At 35.9% G+C, this 7,324-nt stretch overlaps 1 long non-coding RNA gene across 1 annotated transcript; it reads left to right on the top strand.

The window, feature by feature from the left end:
• On the top strand, window positions 861-6,833 carry LOC109844977. The gene is made up of 2 exons (XR_002248180.1): window positions 861-1,135; window positions 6,600-6,833. It is a non-coding gene; the product is annotated as an uncharacterized LOC109844977 (long non-coding RNA).

Raw genomic sequence — 7,324 nt, 5'->3', positions numbered from 1 at the left:
CTAAACTTACAACATCCTGTTTTAGTTGCTACGAAACACATGATTATATTGCATATACTATTTTGTAGTGTATGTCAACTTCAGATTATTTTTAGTTGGGAACTTGCTTAGGCTTAATGAGATTTCATCGCTGTTATAGGGTTGCATTAGACTTAATTATCATACTGGAAGTATAAAGGCTAGAAAATCAATAGCTTTTGCAAGTGGTTCAGCGAGTTATTACAAATTAATGTTGATTATGTTAAGATATTTGTATATAAACGGGCATATGCGCACTCCTGATATCCTGAGTTATATATATACATGGGCCAAAGAGCCAATTCCTGACTTGAAGCCGTGTTCCCGGGACGGTTTACGGGGAACCGATTTATATACATGAAAATATTCTTCTCTAATTCAAATAACATGTAAAAATAAGAATAATGTGTTTTTATGCTTGTGATAGATTTGGCAGGCACGGTATGGACCTGGATGAAGTATGGATGTTGTATATTTGATATTGTTGTGTATAGAACTTTAGGAGTTAGTATTTAGAGATTTACAATTTGAGATATATGGTATATACGAGGGTTTCCTTGTTTTGATTATTCCCTCGACGTACTCATCTCTCATGTTGTGGGTTTCTAAATCTTAACTTCTTTTAGTATAGGGTATAAGAAGTATGCTTTATGGTAGACCTTGTTTGATATCTATGTTTAGAAAGTTCTTTAATTGAGTTGTCATGTTTAGAAACTTCCTTTAACATGTAATTGATATCCATGTTTAGAAACTTCCTTTATCATTTTTAATTGAGTTTTCATTCGTATTTTGGTTTATAAGATAGGCATTTTCTTTTATCACTGGAAATTTAGAATTTTATCTTTTCTTTATATCTACCACTTATACTTACACGCGCACAATTTCCTCATTTTACATGCTTGCTGGGAGTTTTCTGACTCCCCTGGGGTTTGCATGCCCCAGACTTGGGAATTGTTCTTTCTTCGCAGGACCAAGAGTACTTTAAGGATTGAGACCAGCGTCAGTGACCACCTTCTCTTTCTCTCAGCTTCAGTTATTGAGTCTTTCTTGAAATCACTTGTGGTACTTCAGACTAAGATGTATTTTCCTCTTTCCTACTTTGAAGAGTTGTAGACATGTAAGAGAAATTTGTCTTTTCAGAGTTTTCTTTATCTATCTAGTTCCTTTGCTATTTTAGTTACATGCTCTATGTAGTAGTTCTTTTGGTAATATATCTGTATACAGGATGATCCAGAGGCGTGAATGTAACCGTATGGTTGCATTGCCGGCCGAGTCACGCTCCAAATTATCACGTTTTGGACCCGGGGCGTGGCAAGGTTTTAGTGGTATCAGAGCCTAGGTTTAGAAATTGTTGTCTCATCCTGTATACAAACACAAATTAAGATTAGACCAAAAATATGGAGCATGTATAGTATAGGTTCTTTTCTTTCCAAAAATACATCCCTTGACTCCTAATATCCTGATTCTTTGTCCTAATCTTGACCAATCTCCGTTAGGTGATAACTATGACTCCAAAATATCGACCCCCTACTCCAGTTGTCCCTCGAGTATTTGGAATTTAATTTTTGAGGACATGATCTTGGGATTGAGGAAATATGAATAAGATGTTATTTAAAACTAAGTTAGAGGATCAAGAGGGGAAAAAAAAAGTTCAGAATGTGGATTTGATGTTGAGTGAGTTGAGAAGATACCTTCATATTATATCAAGATTAAGGTGATAAATAAGGTGGATGAAAAAGAATCATATTCGAGATATCAAAATATTAGTTTGAAATTTTAATGATTGAAATATGCAAAGACCTGAAAAGAGGTTTGCTAGAACATGAGATGAAATAAAGATTTACTAAAGCTAAGAAGAGAGCTATAATGATATGAAATTTTATAACGATATTGATTTTCGATCCGACTTATTTGATGATTGAAGATGCATGGACATATATATAGATCAACTTAGAAGATATTTGGTGAAATTTATGATAGTGACCATTGAGAATTTGTGAGCAGCGATGGAGGATTTATATAAAAATTTGTACTTCATCTGAATTTATATGATTAGTATAAAATCTTTAGAGATGAGTTTAACCTTAATATTAGTAGAGCAGCACAACAGAAGGATGACATCTAGAATGATATAAATTTTGAAGAGAGGTATACACTATATTTAGACTATGTTCGAAGTTAAGATGAGCGATATATAATTGATTTGAGGCATCTTGAATTTGATTATGACTTTTTAGCATTAAGATATGCATGGGTCAACTAAGAGGTTGTACTGGGACAATGAAGGAATAACGATTCTACAAAATTTGAGATAGGGCGTTGAGAATGTGATATTAGCCAGGTTAGATAACTGGACTCTCATCCTGTACATAACTATTGGATCTTTTAAAATAGGAATAGGAGTTTGAGCATGTATAATATTAGGGTCGATCCCTCTTGCAATATCTTTTTGCGCTTACTCTTTTGATTCCGCATCCAAAGTCATTTCTATCTTAACAGTTAATTCTTTTCCCTTCTCAAGCCAAGTGTATACAGACTTAGTCAATGTGCATAGATAGGGTTTTTGTAGACTAGCCCCAAGTTTCATAAGTTAAGTTAGCATGAAAGTTTATCCAGCCACTAGCCTTCACTTTAGCAGCAACTACAAGTTCATGGCCAGTCGTTTGGATGAAGTTATCTCAGTCAATGGATCATCTAAAAATTTAACCATTTAGCTCCAGCTAGTCATGCGAATGAACTTGGATGTTCTTTATGTGCTAACCAATCAGGATATTAATAGACTTGAACACTTCTCAGTTACCTCCAGTTAGACTAGTATCTTAGCCCCGTTAGGTCAGGTGAGAGGAATGTTTTTTTTAAGCTTAACTCGAGGTAGATATGCATGTAAGGCAAATCCATCTGGTGACGTATGTGCAATTGATTATCTAGATTATAAATCCTGAATGTGGTTCGTACTTGATGATATACATGGTATCCAAGAATGAGAAATCATGTGGATGATATTGAGGGTATATATTGGAAACTTGATTTTGTGAGATAACAGCCCTATAAAGTTAAGTATTTTGATTTGAAGATATTATATGACTAAGTACCCAGTATATGATCGAGATAATTACATGATGATTGATATCTAGAAAAAATATATTAAATTTTGAGAATTTTCACCGAAACATGATTCCAAGCACATGTTTATAAGGTTAAGAAATACAAGGACATGAACTTCATGAAAAGTCTTAGGCTAGGATCTACCAGTTTTATATTAGTATCAAATTACCTTAGGTTATACATGTTTATGATGCCATAGTGTTGAATGTCAAGCGAGTCCTCCAAGACACCATTGTAATATTGATATTGGGACACATGTTTTAGTGAGAGGGGGCTCGTGATCTTCCTCCACTGGATTGTGATTGGTGGTGGTCCTAAGGGTGACGATCCTTAGGACCAAACTTGGGAAAGAACTGGTTTACATGTATCACGTCTTGAATTATCTCACAGGGGATTCATACTATGGAGAGTCATTCCAATAACCTTATAGTATGTGGTATGAGATATATACGAGACCATTCATACTATGGAGAGTCATTCCAATAACCTTATAGTATGTGGTATGAGATATATACGAGACAAGCTAAGATTTGGGTACCATATCTATTTATTTCTGGTAGAGCATTGCTTCTTGTGTGCTTGGATTAAATTCCGAGGACGGAATTTGTTTTAAGGGGGGTAGAATGTAAGGATCATGAAATTTTTTATACTAGTTAAAATAATTTTTCTGGTACCTTAAAATGTTAAATTATTATTTTCAAAAGAGTAATTATATTCTTGATTTTCTTATAATTCTCTACGATTCTAAAATATAGTCTTATATTTTTTTTGGTTTTGCTAAGAATAAATTTAATAGCTGCAGTGAATACTTTTAGGTTAATATTTGGTCATTTATATTATTAATAATCTTATTATTATTAATGTAAACCTGAGCATAGTACATTAGCACATATATAAATATATGTATATAAATATTTGGTCGTTAATATTTTGTTAATATTATTATTTGTTTAAAATTATTAATATTATGGTTATTCTCATGTTTATGGTAATATATCTCCATAATCATTCCCTCATTTTCCATAATCACGTTTTTCTCTCACAATTATTTCCTTCCTTTTTCTCTACCCTTTTCATTTCCCTTAATCACGTGTAAATCCCCATAATCACGTTATTAATTGATTTCTTTCTCTCCCCATTTATTCTCTCTTTTAATTTTCTTTCCTTATTAACCCTCTTCCATAACCGGCTCCAATCACCCCCTTAATCAGGTTTAATTCATACCATTTTTCCTCCATAATTATCTCTCTCCTCTTAATTACCTCACACATATCTCTCCTCTCCCGCATCCTCCAGCGAACAAACCAACCCCACCTCCTCATGTTCTCTTCAAACCCAAGACACCCAACACCCTCCTTCTTCTCCAGCCAGACCCGCCTCGAACAGCCTCCACGCCCTCCTCCCGTCGCTGATCTCCACCACCAAGCCGCTCATCTCCTCAACCGAGCCCCGTCACCGCTCCCTCAGACCCGACGCCGTCAACCTCCTCTCTATCTCCTTCGCCACCTTCAAACCACCTAGATCCGAGCTCCTCCACCCCCTGGTTCGATGTTATGCCAACAGCCCCCTCGAACCCGTTGAGCCCTCGTGATGACAACCGTCGTTGTCGCCGTTCCCAAACATCGCCATCACCCCCTCGACGGCAAGCATTTTTGTCTTGCTCTTTATTGATTTCGTTCTCATTATTATCATGCAAGCATTTTTTTTTCCTCAATTAAATTTATAAATTTCTTTTTCTTACATTCATGCAAGCATATTTTCATTCCTTCCTTTTTAATAGTTAGTTGCTGTTAGTATGGTTCATATATGAGTGTATGCTATTATTGCTATGTTTTGGGTTCGACTTTCTTTGATTGGAATTTTAATATTTACTTGAGTTATTAGTTTCCATATGAACGTTTCTAGGAACCACTTAGCCGCTCTGGTTAAATTTTATTGCTTGGATACTTGGAGTACTACACATGCTAGAGATGGCACCTCTTGGTAATTGTCACGTTGCCCGCATTTTTATATACAGAAAATTGAAACTTTAGATGCAACTTTGTAAACAAGCGGAACCTTTCATGATTTTCATTACAAGGAATATTGATTGAAACTGAGACCAAATTTCTTTAACCTTGTAGCATGATCTAGTGACATTGACCATATGACACATATATTTCTAATTTATACTTGTTATGAAATCACGTTTGGAGAGTTCATAGTTTTACGGAATATTGTACCATCAAGGGCCTAGATAGGCGGGACTTATCGGGGAGTGATAATGGAAATCACTTGACATGTCATGATTAGATTAACACCCGGTTCCTACTTATAGTATTTAACTTGTTTGATACCGTATTTGACATGAATGGCTATGTGGAAAGTAATTTGTTTGATCACCTAGTTATCATCCAATAGGTGAGAATGTGCATGAAGACGACTCCTGTTAAAAGTGTGATTTATAAGCGTGCTTTCATAGCATGGCTATGCTCTCGATATCGACATCCCGATATGAGAATTTTCCTTGGCTATTACTATTATAGCATCGACTAGACGATGCACCTATCTTGATTTGGACATGTTCTGGGTCACGGTTATTATCATAGTTTTACAGAAGTCGTTCCACGGTAATAGTGTGGTTAGTGCACAACATTTCATGCACAGTTATATAAAATTTAATCGACAAACATGGGGTTTATAAAGGGGAATTAGACGAAGAATGTAACATGTATATAAACGGGCATATGCGCATTCCTGATATCCTGAGTTATATATATACATGGGCCAAAGAGCCAATTCCTGACTTGAAGCCGTGTTCCCGGGACGGTTTACGGGGAACCGATTTATATACATGAAAATATTCTTCTCTAATTCAAATAACATGTAAAAATAAGAATAATGTGTTTTTATGCTTGTGATAGATTTGGCAGGCACGGTATGGACCTGGATGAAGTATGGATGTTGTATATTTGATATTGTTGTGTATAGAACTTTAGGAGTTAATATTTAGAGATTTACAATTTGAGATATATGGTATATACGAGGGTTTCCTTGTTTGGATTATTCCCTCGACGTACTCATCTCTCATGTTGTGGGTTTCTAAATCTTAACTTCTTTTAGTATAGGGTATAAGAAGTATGCTTTATGGTAGACCTTGTTTGATATCTATGTTTAGAAAGTTCTTTAATTGAGTTGTCATGTTTAGAAACTTCCTTTAACATGTAATTGATATCCATGTTTAGAAACTTCCTTTATCATGTTTAGAAACTTCCTTTAACATGTAATTGATATCCATGTTTAGAAACTTCCTTTATCATTTTTAATTGAGTTTTCATCGTATTTTGGTTTATAAGATAGGCATTTTCTTTTATCACTGGAAATTTAGAATTTTATCTTTTCTTTATATCTACCACTTATACTTACACGCGCACAATTTCCTCATTTTACATGCTTGCTGGGAGTTTTCTGACTCCCCTGGGGTTTGCATGCACCAGACTTGGGATTTGTTCTTTCTTCGCAGGACCAAGAGTACTTTAAGGATTAAGACCAGCGACAGTGATCACCTTCTCTCTCTCTCAGCTTCAGTTATTGAGTCTTTCTTGAAATCACTTGTGGTACTTCAGACTAAGATGTATTTTCCTCTTTCCTACTTTGAAGAGTTGTAGACATGTAAGAGAAATTTGTCTTTTCAGAGTTTTCTTTATCTATCTAGTTCCTTTGCTATTTTAGTTACATGCTCTATGTAGTAGTTCTTTTGGTAATATATCTGTATACAGGATGATCCAGAGGCGTGAATGTAACCGTATGGTTGCATTGCCGGCCGAGTCACGCTCCAAATTATCACGTTTTGGACCCGGGGGCGTGACAATCTCCGTGAGAGTTTTGGCTGGTCCCCGTTTATTCACCCCTGCTCACTAGGTGGTGGATAGTTGTAGTGATATTCATTTCCGCTTCGGGTCGCAAAAACTTCTTGTTCTTCTTCTAGGAGCGGAAAAGCTTGTATTCTTTCGTCATCTTCTCCTGGGATAGCAGAGACTCCGCAGCAATACTTTCCTTTCCCTTTGGACTTCTTCTTGGATGACGACCCGGCCCATTGTTCATCTTCAATCAGATCGGGGTGAACCCAGAGGATTTCGCCGTTTGGAGCTATATGTGGCACAAGTCCTTTTTGGCGCTGTCCATGCGGGTCGTCATTTACTGTTTTCATTCCCACTTTGGT

Source organism: Asparagus officinalis, chromosome 6, assembly GCF_001876935.1.
Source record: "Asparagus officinalis chromosome 6, Aspof.V1, whole genome shotgun sequence".
In the NCBI taxonomy this organism is placed as follows: Eukaryota; Viridiplantae; Streptophyta; class Magnoliopsida; order Asparagales; family Asparagaceae; genus Asparagus; species Asparagus officinalis.
This window is presented reverse-complemented; position numbering and strand designations above follow the sequence as displayed.